Source organism: Schistocerca cancellata, chromosome 1 (assembly GCF_023864275.1).
Source record: "Schistocerca cancellata isolate TAMUIC-IGC-003103 chromosome 1, iqSchCanc2.1, whole genome shotgun sequence".
In the NCBI taxonomy this organism is placed as follows: domain Eukaryota; kingdom Metazoa; phylum Arthropoda; class Insecta; order Orthoptera; family Acrididae; genus Schistocerca; species Schistocerca cancellata.
The window spans coordinates 1,044,900,673-1,044,915,242 of record NC_064626.1 but is presented as its reverse complement, the minus strand read 5'-3'; the positions used below and the strand labels follow the sequence as shown (position 1 = coordinate 1,044,915,242).

The 14,570-nt window shown below is 44.2% G+C and overlaps 1 protein-coding gene across 2 annotated transcripts in view; it reads right to left on the bottom strand.

Annotated features, from left to right (window-relative positions):
* Positions 1-14,570, bottom strand: part of LOC126090121 (calcium release-activated calcium channel protein 1-like) — a 556,688-nt gene that overhangs the window by 405,508 nt on the left and 136,610 nt on the right. The window contains exon 1 of one of the 2 annotated variants that reach the window (XM_049906967.1): positions 6,234-6,377. The exons of the other annotated variant lie outside the window; for it this stretch is intronic. The gene's annotated coding sequence lies outside the window, so the exon portion shown is untranslated. Of the gene's footprint in view, positions 1-6,233; positions 6,378-14,570 lie in introns of those variants that run through there. 2 annotated transcript variants of the gene reach the window in all.

Sequence of the window (14,570 nt, the reverse complement as noted above, 5' to 3'; positions counted from 1 at the left end):
CCAAACGGGTCCTGATATGAAAGCTGGCCGCGGTGGCCGTGCGGTTCTGGGCGCTACAGTCCGGACCCGCGGGACTGCTACGGTCGCAGGTTCGATTCCTGCGTCGGGCATGGATGTGTGTGATGTCCTTAGGTTAGTTAGGTTTAAGTAGTTCTAAGTTCTAGGGGACTGATGACCTAAGATGTTAAGTCCCATAGTGCTCAGAGCCATTTGAACCATTTGAACCTGATATGAAAGCAAATGCACCCCAGACCATCACTCCTGGTTGGGACACCAACCTGACTGTTGCCCTTAATAAGGCCCAACGACCAGGAGCATTGATGGTCTGGGGTGCCATCACTTTTTTAAGAGGACCCCTTTGGTTGTCATCCGCGCAGAATATTCTACATCCCGTTTTGTTGCCCTCCACGGCTTACATTTCAGCAAGATAATGACCGCCCTCACACGACGAGAGTTACTACTGCGTATCTTCGTGCTTGCCACACCCTAACTTGGCCAGCAGGGTCGCTAGATCTCACCGCAATTAAGGGTATTTGGCGCATTAGGGGAAGAGCCCTCCAACCAGCTCGGGATTTTAACGATCTGTCGCGCCAACTAGATAGAATTTGACACGATATCCACCAAGATGACATCCAACAACTCTGGTTGCATGAAGGCCAGGGGTGGACCAGCACGTTATAGACTGGCTCAGTTTGCATAGCTATTTCTCTTGAATAAATCATCCAGTTTGTCTGAAATTGAATTAATTTTTTCATCTGTACGTGTACGTCCCACCTAACGTCGTCAGTCCCATCCGGATAATTCCTTCGTAATGCGTCTTTTTTGTCTTAGAGTGTAGATTAATATTTCTTATATTTTCAGTGACTTGAAACTGCCACCTTAATGCCGAGAGTCATTATAATATCAAGTGTAAGTGAAATCGGCAGCGGTGTTGAATGTAAGAAATGTAACTGGATAAAACAAAGGTATTTACACTATGAGTATGTACGTAAGCGGATGAGGTACTTTCATTTCTGTGACTGACTTCATTCACACGGGGACCACACCTATTCACCATCATCGATTTCAGCCAAACTTACGGTATATGCAGCGCTTGGGCAGAAACAAAAGTGAAAGAAGTGGAAGCTCCAGATGGGTAAGACCTTAGGGAAAAAAGCAGCACATTTGGCGCGCATCCTGCGAGGCATGACCCATTTAAGTTAGCGTAGTTTTCAGGCATCGGTTGGCGCAGAGTATAGAGCGGTAATCTGAGGGTCGCGAGGTCGACTCCATTTAACGAAACTTTATTTTCAATTTTTATGTTACTAACACAAATTAACCGAAATAATGCTCAATATATATTATTTATTAATATTTTCATTACAGGCATGAAAAGAAAAGGAAAAATTTGGAATGTAAAGAAACTTTCAGGAAGGGATTGTAAGGTGAACGAGAGAACTTCGATACAAAACTAAATACTTTTATTATTTTATAAATGATATTTTATACGCACTGTAGTGATATTCATCATAAAAACAGGGGGAATTTATTGTTCGCATGCAACTGCCGAGATCTGCTCGAAGGTCAAATGAAACTTTTTGGAAATTTGTGGCAAGTTCCTATGGGACCAAAGTGCTGAGGTCATCGGTCGCTAGGCTTACAAACTACTTAATCTAACTTAAACTAACTTACGCATAGGAAAACACACACACACACACACACACACACACACACACACACACACACACACACACACACACACAGGGCCGAGGGAGGAATCGAATCTCCGACGGGGGGCCCCCCGAATCGTGGCAAGGCGCCTAGACCGCATGGCTACACCGCACGGCCTAATCAAACTAACGGAAGTCCTGCACGCCTTCATTACGAGCCCTTTTTGGAAAGTTGTGTACAGAGTTCTGGACGTGGTAAGTACAATTATTTCTTGGAAATTATTTGCAATTCAAAATTTTCTTCTGCCTTTCCTTTTCACACTTTTTATTAAGATATTAATAAATAAAATAGACCCAGAATTTTTTCGGTTTATTTACAGTATAAGTACACGAAAATTGAAAATAAAAAATTAAAAAAACAAATTAAACCAGCGTCTCGATCCCACGCCCCTCATATTACCGTTCTGTAGTCCTTTCGATGCGCCACTCACTGGCTGGAAACTACGTTAACACGACTGGCTCATGTCTCACACGACCCGAGCCGGAAGTGCTTTACTTTTCTAAACGCTTGCGCATCTGGAGCTTCCACTTCTCTCACTTTCGTTTCTGGACAATCCCTGTGTATATCATAACCTTGGACCAAATCAGTGATGCCAGCCGGAGTGGCCGAGCGGTTCTAGGCGCTACAGTCTGGAACCGCGTGACCGCTACGGTCGCAGGTTCGAATCCTGCCTCGGGCATGGATCTGTGTGATGTCCTTAGGTTAGTTAGGTTTAAGTAGTTCTAAGTTCTAGGGGACCTCAGAAGTTAAGTCCCATAGTGCTCAGAGCCATTTGAACCAAATCAGTGATGGCGAGTAGACGTTGTCCCGTTGTGAGATATACAACGAAAAATTCACTAAAAGGGCATTGTTTTAGGCAGTGTGTTATCTACTCGCATGCATATTAATACACGCATGCAACGTGTTAAAATGGAGTTAAAGCTGTCGTCATCCCGAAGGCTGGCTTACTAGGTATGGTGTTATTGGAGGTGATATGACTGTGCCTTCCTTCAGTCTTTGAACTGGCCTACCCATCCATTTGATGGGGACCTAAAACTGTACCTGGTTTAGGAACCACTGTGTGATTTGGCATTTTTCGCATTAGTGGTTCGATTGCTAGAATTTTCCCCACTCGCTCAGGAAAACACTGAGCCGGTCCTCAGTTTCTGCCTCAGAAAATACCATATTAAACAGCTAAAATACGATAACACACCGAATTCTAGTCATAGAAAAATAGCTCAAAGAACTTCCCTCCTTTGAGCTAACTGATGAATGTGGCGGTGAGAAAAGCACCTGGCTATAAAATTAAATACTGACAAAAAGAAAATCGTAACACCAAGAAGGAATTGTGCGACATAAAAAGTTGGTAGACGTGTTTCTACATCTGAAAGGTTACGGCTGCTAAAATTTCGAGCCAGTCGCATAAGAGTGGCTTTAGAAGCGCCACTATGAGGATGCAAATCAGGTTTGATTTAAACACACGTTGTAACGGTCGTCAGCGTTAGTTACCGTTTTCGATTGGACGTGGTGAGTTAATTTAAACAACAATGCCTTTAAGGTGAAAAAGCTCAACAGCTCACCGACTTTGAACGTCGCGTAATAGGCTACGAGAAGCTGGCTGTTCCTTCTGCGGTATTGCAGAAAGACTTGGCAGGAATGTACCTGCACCTGATTGCTGGCAGAGGTGATCACGAAAATGTACTGCCGTAAGAAGACCGGGCTCCAGACGGCCACGCAACACTAGAGAGGGAAGTCACCGTGTTCGGCGTGTGGATATGGCGCGTCCAACTGCATTTGCCACAACATTGTGAGCAGCAGTTGGTACCACAATGACAAAGCGAACTGTTGTAAATCGGTTACTTCAAGGATAATACCGAGCCAGACACCAAGTAGTCTGCATTCCACTGACCACAAACCACCGTTATTTGCGACTTTACTGGTGTCAAGTAAGAGCTCATTGGAGGGCAGGGTGGAGGTCTGTTGTGTTTCCTGATAAAAGCTGGTTCTGTCTCGGTGACTTCAAATTTGTACGTCAGTCTGGTGAATCGACCTGCTGTGCTGTCATTCATGAAAAGAAAGATACCGCTCGGAAACATACCACGGTTGTAACCCAAAATACTCTACAGAATGTCGACATGTTACCTTGACCTGACCGATCACCAGATCTGTCTCCAACAGAGCACATAGGAGACATCAACTGATCCACATACAGCAATTACCGTTCCTGTATTGACCGATCAATTGCAACAGGTATGCAACTCCATCCCACAAACTGACATCCGGCACCTATACAACACACTGCATGCATGTTTGCTTTCAATATTCTGGCGATTACGCCGTTTATTAATGTACTGGCATTTCACATTTGCAATGGCTTATCTCGCGCTTAACAGGTGATCCTGTAATGTGAATCATTTAAATATGTTACCGAGACAAACGGAATCCCGAAATATCATTACTCTACATCAATTATTTTTTGGTATTGCGATTTTATTTTCCGTCAGCGCAAAATAAATTCGCCAAATTATGAGAAACAGCAGATTCGCACATGGGACAAATGCTGCGAAAGAGCGAAGTCAGCCAGATCAAATCATAAATGGCTCTGAGCACTATGGGACTCAACATCTGAGGTCATCAGTCCCCTAGAACTTACAACTAGTTAAACCTAACTAACCTAAGGACACCACACACATCCATGCCCGAGGCAGGATTCGAACCAGCGACCGGAGCGGTCGCGCGGTTCCAGACTGATCAGCCAGATTGGTCCGTATACTATGTAAGTGGGCTACTTCTGTGAGTGGTAGCGCTTTGCATTGGATCTCTGACTGCGCTTTCTTTGTAAGAGACTCTGTGGCTGGTCGGACTCGTTGTTGGAAGTTAGTCGCCAGCAGTGATGGAAGTACTGTTGGGCAGTTGGCGGTGAACAGCCAGCAGTGATGGATGTTAGATGTGAGAAGTTAGCATTGATGGAGGCTAGAGGTCTGAAGTGTTAGCGTAGGCTAACGATCTGTACATGTTCGACTTGGAGATTGAATATTATTCATGATTATATACCTTTGTACTAGCTGTCAATGACGATTTATATTCGTGTTTAAACTGGATGTCACATTATTAAGGTAAAAAATACATTATTTGGTTTGCAACAAAATCTTTCCTTTGCTAACCACATGCCTATTAGTAGTTAGTGGCTTTAGTAGTTAGAATCTTTTATTTAGCTGGCAGTATTGACGCTCGCTGTATTGCAGTAGTTCGCGTAATGAAGATTTTTGTGAGGTAAGTGCTTAATGAAATGTATAGGTTATTGTTAAGATTTCTGCTTCTTAGTCACGGCCATTCTTTTGAATTAATTATTTGAAGTCAGGTTGTAATTTTTTTGAGCAGTCAGATGGCGTTGCGCTAGAATATTGTAAGTCAGTGTTGACATGATAAGAAAAAGTAAAGAGAAAGTAGGCTCTGTACGTTCAGGTTTTACTCAGTTGTTTCAGAATCAAATAACGTAGAAGTTTCATCTTCTCAGTCATTCTGCAATTTCAGTACAGACATACTCATTTAAATAAATAAGTTTCAATTATTGCCTCGCTCTGTAATAAAGACATTGTAATGGTACTTGAATTACGGAACCATTACGGCACCTCACCTCAACCTCTCGATACCAGCAATATTCTACTGTGTTTCTGTAAAATAGTTAACATATTTCTGTGACAACATTCAGATTTGATTTCATTAATGTAGAAATACTTAGATACATCGATATGTTTATATTGCAATGATATTATTCTTATGTGTATTCTTTCTTTTGTCACTATGATCTTTGACGTACTTGTAACTCTGATTTTTGGGCGCGTAAGCGGTTATTAGAGAGTCAAGTCTTGGTCGTCATGTTGAAAAGACGCAAATTGTAGTCAGGTTTTGAAATGTGAACTTTAACAGTGAGGAATATATTTTCAAGTATGTTTTATATTGTGAAGTGATATTGCAACAAAAGTAATAAAAAAGAAGTGTAACTTAAATTCGGAGTGCTGATTACTTTTTATTACATCAGCATTGTCCTAACTTGCAAAAGTTTAATCTTCAAGAATGGTTTATGAAACACATCTATAACACTTTTGAATATCGCAGAATAACACCTAAGCTTCTTTGCATCCGAGCTTGGAATCATCACTACCTAGATTTTCGACGATTGAGCCATGAGTTCACAACGAGACCAGCATGGGAAACACGAAAAGATGAGTGCCTAGTTTATCCATTATTTCATGAAATGACTTTATTAACTGTGCTCTAATGACACCTGCCACATAATATAACTTTGTTGTTGCCCGAAAATGCAATACTTAGCAGCGTGAGCAACACTACAATCATAATTAAATTTTACCTTTGTTGTGGTAGGGTTGTTAGAACATGCTCTGATTTTCAGGATGTGGATCTAGCAGTACGTGTAAGCTTACAGAGCTGCCTCGGTCTTTCCTGAAAGCCCTTTTTGTGGAAACGGTCAGATTTCAGAATACGCCGTACGCAGGAAGCACTCAAAATATCGGCAGACTCACCCGCTCTCGTTCAGGGAATATCGGCCTCGCGGCGGAATGGAGCGGTAAAAAATACCGCTCGTGCCCGGGCGGACTTCCGCAGCCCGGCAGCGCCGTGGCGTGAGCTGCCAAGAGACACACGGGCGCGAGAAGCGAGCCTGCTCAGAGGCGGCTGGCGCTGGACCGGCTACACGGCACGCGACAACGATGGGCCGGGCCGCTGTGCTGCGCCGCTTAATATAGGGTTCGGCGGCTCCAAACTGGTGCCTGTGACTGTGCGAACCGCCGCCCACGAGCTGTGACCGCCACTGCCACTGCGACTGCGGCGGCGCCGGACACGCCACGACCGTGACAGGGCCCGCGTCGCCCACACCGGCCACGGCTGGCGCCGCCCCAGCGCGCCTCTGTCGCCGCTGCCGCATCTGGGCAAATCGCACCCACACTGCGAAAGTACACTACTGCCCATTAAAATTGCTACACCACGAAGATGACGTGCTACAGACGCGAAATTTAACCGACAGGAAGAAGATGCTGTGATATGCAAATGATTAGCTTTTCAGAGCATTCACAAAAGGTTGGCGCAGGTGGCGACACCTACAACGTGCTGACATGAGGAAAGTTTCCAACCGATTTCCCATAAACAAACAGCAGTTGACGTCGTTGCCTGGTGAAACGTTGTTGTGACGCCTCGTGCAAAGAGGAGAAATGTGTACCATCACGTTTCTGACTTTGATAAAGGTCGGATTGTAGCCTAACGCGATTGCGGTTTATCGTATCGCGACATTGCTGCTCGCGTTGTTCGAGATACAATGACTGTTAGCAGAATATGGAATCGGTGGGTTCAGGAGGGTAATACGGAACGCCGTGCTCGATCCCAACGGCCTCGTATCACTAGTAGTCGAGATGACAGGCATCTTATCTACATGGCTGTAAGAGATCGTGCAGCCACGTCTCGATCCCTGAGCCAACAGATGGGGACGTTTGCAAGACAACAACCATATGCACGAACAGTTCGACGACGTTTGCAGCAGCATGGACTATCAGCTCGGAGACCATGGCTGCGGTTACCGTTGACGCTGCATCACAGACAGGAGCGCCTGCGATGGTGTACTCAACGACGAACCTGGGTGCACGAATGGCAAAACGTCATTTTTTCGGATGAATCCAGGTTCTGTTTACAGCATCGTGATGGTCGCATCCGTGTTTGGCGACATCGCGGTGAACGCACATTGGAAGCGTGTTTTCGTCATCGCCATACTGGCGTATTACCCGGCGTGATGGTATGGGGTGCCATTGGTTACACGTCTCGGTCACCTCTTGTTCGTATTGACGGCACTTTGAACAGTGGACGTTACATTTCACATGTGTTACGACCCGTGGTTCTACCCTTCATTCGATCGCTGTGAAACCATACATTTCAGAAGGATAATGCACGACTGCATGTTGCAGGTCCTGTACGGGCCTTTCTGGATGCAGAAAATGTTCGACTGCTGCCCTGGCCAGCACCTTCTCCAGATCTCTCACCAACTGAAAACGTCTGGTCAATGGTGGCCGAGCAAGTGGCTCGTCACAATACGCCAATCACTATTCCTGATGAACTCTGGTATCGTGTTGAAGCTGCATGGGCAGCTGTACCTGTACACGCCATCCAAGCTCTGTTTGACTCAATGCCCAGGCGTATCAAGGCCGTTATTGCGGCCAGAGATGGTTGATCTGGGTACCGATTTCTCAGGATCTATGCATCCAAATTGCGCGAAAATGTAATCACATGTCAATTCTAGTATAATATATTTGTCCAGTGAATACCCGTTTATCATCTACATTTCTTCTTGGTGTAGCAATTTTAATGGCCAGTAGTGTAAATGAAAACACGTCATCTCCTATCAGCATATCTGAACTGCTGCTGGGTAGCAGCTAGTCGCAGCCAAATCGCTAAACTCTGCGACAAGATTAAAAGATGACGCGCTTCCCGACCTGCACTATATGGTCCAAGAAATTCGGGCATCTATTAGTGGACATTCTATGGAGTTCACTCACACGTTCCCTTTATAACGTCTTGAAAGCTGTTGAGGACGTTATCAATGATATATGTCATTATGTTTGTGGAGAAATGTCACCCGGTTCTTCCTCATGAACCGAAACCGGAGAAGGTTCTAATGTCGGACGCTGCGATCTGCAGCGAAGTCTACGTTCTTACTCATCCCAAAGCTATTTCATTGTCTTTAGGTCGCTACTGGACAGGCCAGTCCATTTCAGGAATGTTACTATCCACAAACCATTGCCTCGCACTCAGAGATGCTGCTTTACACTGAGATCAGAGAAGTCATGTGGTCTACATCTACATGGATACTCTGCAGATCACATTTAAGTGCCTGGCAGAAGGTTCATCGAACCACCTTCACAGTTCTCTATTATTCCAATCTCGTATAGAGCGGGGCTAGAATAAACACCTATATCTTTCCGTACGAGCTCTGATTTCCCTTACTTTATAGTGGTGATCGTTCCTCCCTATCTAGGTCGGTGTCAACAAAGTATTTTCGCATTCGGAGGAATAAGTTGGCGATTGGAATTTCGTGAGAAGATTCCGTCGCAACGGAAAACGCCTTTCTTTTCATGATTTCCAGTCCAAATCCTGTATGATTTCTGTATACTTTCTCCCATATTTCGCGATAATACAAAACGTACTGCCTTTCTTTGAACTTTTTCGATGTACTCTGTCAATCCTATATGGTAAGGATCCCACATCGCTCAGCAGTATTCTAAAAGAGGACGGCCAAGCGTAGTGTCTCCTTAGTAGGTCTGTTCATTTTCTAAGTGTCTTGCCAATAAAACGCAGTCTTTGGTTAGCCTTCCCCACAACATTTTCTGTGTGTTCCTTCCAATTTCAGTTGTTCTTTATTGTAATACCTAGGTATTTAGTTGAATTTTCGGCTTTTAGATATGACTGATTTATCGTGTAAACGAAGTTTAACGATTTCCTTTTAGCACTCATGTGGATGACTTCACACTTTTCGTTATTTAGGGTCAACTGCCACTATTCGTACCATTCAGATATCTTTTCTAAATCGTTTGGCAGTTAGCTTTGATCTTCTGATGACTTTATTAGTCGATAAACGACAGCGGCATCTGCAAACAAGCTAAGACGGCTGCTCAGATTGTCTCCCAAATCGTTTATATAGATAAGAAACAGCAAAGAGCCTATAACACTACCTTGAGGAACGCCAGAAACTACTTCTGTCTTACTTGGTGACTTTCCGTCAATTACTACGAACTGGCCTCTCTGGCAGGAAATAACAAATCCAGTCACATAACTGAGACAATATTCCATAAGCACGCAATTTCACTACGAGCCGCTTGTGTGGTACAGTGTCAAAAGCCATCCGGAAATCCGGAAATACGGAATAGATCAGAAATCCCTTGTCAATAGCACTCAACACTTCATGTGAATAAACAGCTAGTTGTGTTTCACAGAAACGAAGTTTTCTAAACGCATGTTGACTGTATGTCAATAGACCGTTTTCTTAGAGGTAATTCATAATGTTCAAACACAATATATGTTCTAAAATCCTGCTGCATATCGACGTTAACGATATGGGGCTGTAATTTAGTGGATTACTCCTACTACCTTTCTTGAATATTCATGTGACCTCTGCAACTTTCCAGTCTTTGGGTACGGATCTTTCGTCGAGCGAACGGTTGTATATGATGGTTAAGTATGGAGCTAATGCATCAGCACACTCCGAACGGAACCAATTGGTATACAGTCTGGACCAGAAGACTTGCTTTTATTAAGTGATTTAAGTTGCTTCACTACTCCGAGGATATTTACTTCTACGATACTCATGTTGGCAGCTGTTCTCGATTCGGATTCTGGAATACCTTCTAACATTGTGTCAGACCTTCTTTTGCCTGGCGTACTGCAGCAACTCGACGTGACGTGGACTCAAGAAGTCGTTCCAAATCCCCTACAGAAATGTTGAGCCACGTTGTCTCTACAGCCATCCACAATTGCGAAAATATTGCCGGTGGAGGATTTGTGTACGAGTTGACCTCTTGATTATATCCTATAAATGTTCGATGGGATTCATATCGGGCGATCTGGGTGGCAAAATCATTCGCTCGTAATGTGCAGAATGTTCTTCAAACCAATGGCGAACAACTGTGGTCGAGTGACAGGCGCATTGTCATTCATAAAAACTCCATCGTAGTTTGCTGACATGAAGTCCACGAATGGCTGCGAATGGTCTCCAAGTAGCCGAACATAAACATTTCCCGTCAACGATCGCTTCAAATGGACCAGAGGACCCAGTCCATTCCGCGTAAACACAGCCCAAACCATTATGGAGCCACCGCCAGCTTGCACAGTGCCTTGTTGACAACTTCGGTCTATGGCTTCGTGAGGGCTCACTTGAATCCTACCATCAGCTCTCACCAACTGAAACCTAGACTCACCTGATGAGACCACGATTTTACAGTCGTCTAGGTTCCAACCGATATGATCACGAACCCAGGGGAGGCGCTGTAGGCTAGGTCGTGCTGTTAGCAAAAGCCCATGTGTCTGATGAAGCGATGCTTGTCTGTTAGTACTGACAACCCTACGCAAACCCCTCTGCTCTCGGTCGTTAAGTGAACGCTGTCGGCCACTGCATTGCCCGTGGGGAGAGGTAATGCCTCAATTTGGTATTCTCTGCACACTCATGACACTGTGGATCTTAGAATATTCAATTCGCTAACGATTCGCGAAATGAATTGTCCCATCCGTCGAACTCCAACTACCATTTCGCGTTAAAGTCTGTTAATTCCCATCGTGGGCTCGTAATTATGTCGGAAAACTTTTCACATGAATCACCTGAGTGCAAATCACAGCTCCGCCAATGGAATACCAGGTCCTTTTAAACCTTGTCTAAGCGATACTACCACTGTCTGCAGATGTGCATATCGCTATCCCACCACACAGGATTTATTGTCAGTGTGACAGGATTTATTGTCATGCTGATACGAACAATCATCGTTCTCAAACTGTACCTCTACTGTACGCAGTACACAATGATGTAACTTGTGTTCATGTCCTTTCCTAAGAGCAATAAGGGTAGCACAACCTAACCATCAAAAACATCACCATAGCCTAACACCACATGCGCACTTCATTGTTAGTGCTACACTCCATGATAGATAAGGTTCTACAGGCATTCGCCTAACCCAGACCCTTCCATCGGATTGATAACTTGATCCGTCACTCCAAAGCAATCGTTTCCAGTCATCCTCTGTCCAGTGGCATCGTTATTTACACCAAACCATGTGTCGCTTAGCATTGAGTACAGAAATGTGGCCGGCCGGAGTGGCCGTGCGGTTCTAGGCGCTACAGTCTGGAACCGAGCGACCGCTACGGTCGCAGGTTCGAATCCTGCTTGGGGCATGGATGTGTGTGATGTCCTTAGGTTAGTTAGGTTTAATTAGTTCTAAGTTCTAGGCGACTGATGACCTCAGAAGTTAAGTCGCATAGTGCTCAGAGCCATTTGAACCATTCTTGAACAGAAATGTGTGGTTCATGCTTTACCGTTGTGCCCCATTCTTTTCAACTCGCTACGTACAGTCCTTCTCCTCGCTGGGCTGTTCGTAGCACTTTCAAACTCGTAACTGACTAATTCCCCACATTTGGTGCGATATTTTACAACCATCCTCCACAACGCTCAACGATCCCTGTCTCTTGGTACAAGAGGTCTTCCTGATCTCCGTACATCTGTGGTTGTTCCTTCGCGTTTCCACTTCGCAATCACATCACCCAAAGCCGACTTGTTCAGCTTTAGGGGGTTGAAATATACCCCTTACGAATTTGTTATTTAGATAACATCCCATGACTTGTCCACGTTCCAAGTCACTCACCTCTCCTGATCGATCCTTTCTTCTGTTAGCGCTCTTCTACTGACAACACAACACTTCATGTCTTCATTTATACTGATGGTCCGCCTATCGTGGCATCTAGTGATCAATTCCGCATCTCACAGGGGTATCCGGATATTTCTGATTATACAGTGCACACATCACCACCAAGTACTTTGCCCTTGGGGCATTCCCCTTACTGGATCCTAATCGTTCTCTGTTATTTCTTTTCTTCACTGCCTTTATAACTTTTCGTCTTCTTCTCTATCTCCTCATCCTCAGGTTGGTATGTACTATTAACAACGTTGTAATTATGCACTAAAAGCCACCTAACGGTCTGCATCAGGGGGTATTTCTGATACAGTTCTCTGTTCGTCTCCTCCCTGTTCCATTCGCGAATGACGAGTGGGAAGGCCGACTGTTGATAAACGTCCCTATTAGCTCTTATTTCTCTGGTTTTTCTTGTAGTAGATATTTCGCAAGACTTATATGGGAGGAAGTAACATGATGCCCCACTCTTCGTGGAACGTACGCCCTCGGAATTTCAGTAGTAAACTTATCTTGTAGCCCCTTCCACTGGAGTTTGTTGGGAATCTCCATAACGGTTAAACGATATCGTGACAAATCATACTTCCGATCAATACAGGCGCTGCAGTATCGTATAGTATTATAAATGCTACCGTTCAGTTTTCGGTGTCTGTGGACCCTGTTGCAATTACAGTATTCAAAGCAAGCTACTCGTATGGTGAGTGTGCAGAGAATACCTAATTTGAGGCATTACCGCTCACCACGGAAGACTCTACTTTGGCACAAAATTCACACTGTTTGCAAAATGTAGTCGGAACAGACTCAAAATTTCTACAAAACGAATATACTTTCACTACGAAGCAATGTGTAGGGAGTATTCTGACATCTGTAAACACGTGTGTGTCCGCGGTACCCTCTGCTGTGCAGTACACATTTTATTTTTAAACCTTAGCCACCTCATGTCAAAAGCGTTCGAATAAATATAGTGTACGATTTTGCTAAAGAGACCGATCTTAAAGTCATCAAAGCCTCATCAACACTATAACCATTAACACTTGCAGCCTTCCACAATTCAAGAGATTTTCTTCTGTTTTACGATTTATGAACTCTGGCAGAACCAACGCTTAGAACGACCGAAAATATTTATGGTAGATATAAAGAGCATTCTCCATAAACCACAGACCTTGCCGTTGGTGGGGTGGCTTGCGCGCCTCAGCGAGACAGATAGCAACCAGAACGGATGGGTATCTGTTGAGAGGCCAGACAAACGTGTGGTTCCTGAAGAGGGGCAGCAATCTTCTCAGGAACTGCAGGGACAAAAGTCTGAATGATTGACTCATCTGGCCTTGTAACACTAACCAAAACGGCCTTGCTGTGCTGATACTGCGAACGGCTGAAAGCAAGGGGAAACTAAAGCAGTAATTTTTCGCGAGGGCATGTAGCTTTACTGCGTCCTCTTGGGTAAAATATTCCTGAGTTAAAATAGTTCCCCATTCTGATCTCAGGGCGGGACTACTCAGGAAGATGTCGACATCAGTAGAAACAAAACCAACGTTCTACGGATCGGAGCGTTACGTCTCTTAATCACGCAGGTAGGTTAGAAAAATTAAAAGGGGAAACAGATAGGTTGAAGTTCATTATAGTGGGAGTTGTAGAGCTCGGTGGCAGGCGGAAGAGGACTCCTGGTCAGGTGAATATAAGGTGATAAATACAAAATCATATAAGGGTAATGCAAGAACAGGTTCAGTAATATATTAGAGAATTGGGAATGCGGGTAAATTACTGTGAACAGCATAGTGAACGCATTATAGGAGCCAAGATAGACACAAAATCCACACCCACTACAGTACAGGTTTATATGCCTCCTAGCTCCGCAGATGATGAAAAGATTGAAGAAATGTATGATGAGATAAAAGAAATTATTCACATAGTTAAGGGAGACGAAATGCCGGCCGCGGGGGTCTCGCGGTTCTAGGCGCTCAGTCCGGAACCACGAGACTGCTACGGTCGCATGTTCGAATTCTGCCTCGGGCATGGATGTGTGTGATGTCCTTAGGTTAGTTAGGTTTAAGTAGTTCTAAGTTCTAGGGGACTGATGACCACAGATGTTAAGTCCCATAGTGCTCAGAGCCATTTGAACCATTTTTTTTTAAACGAAAATTTAATTATGATGGGGGACTGAAATTCCATAGTAGGAAAAAGAAGACAAGGATAAATTGTAGGTGAATATTCGCTGGGGAAAAGAATGAAAGAGGAAACAGCCTGGTATAGTTTTGCACAGACCATAATTTAACAATCGCTAACAATTGGTCCAAGAATGATGAAAGATTGTTGTATATGTGAAAGTCATGGAGACACCGGAAGGATTCAAACTGGTTAAATAATGGCAAGATAGAGACTTCGAAACCAGATTATAAATTATAAGATATTTCCAACGGAATACGTGAACTC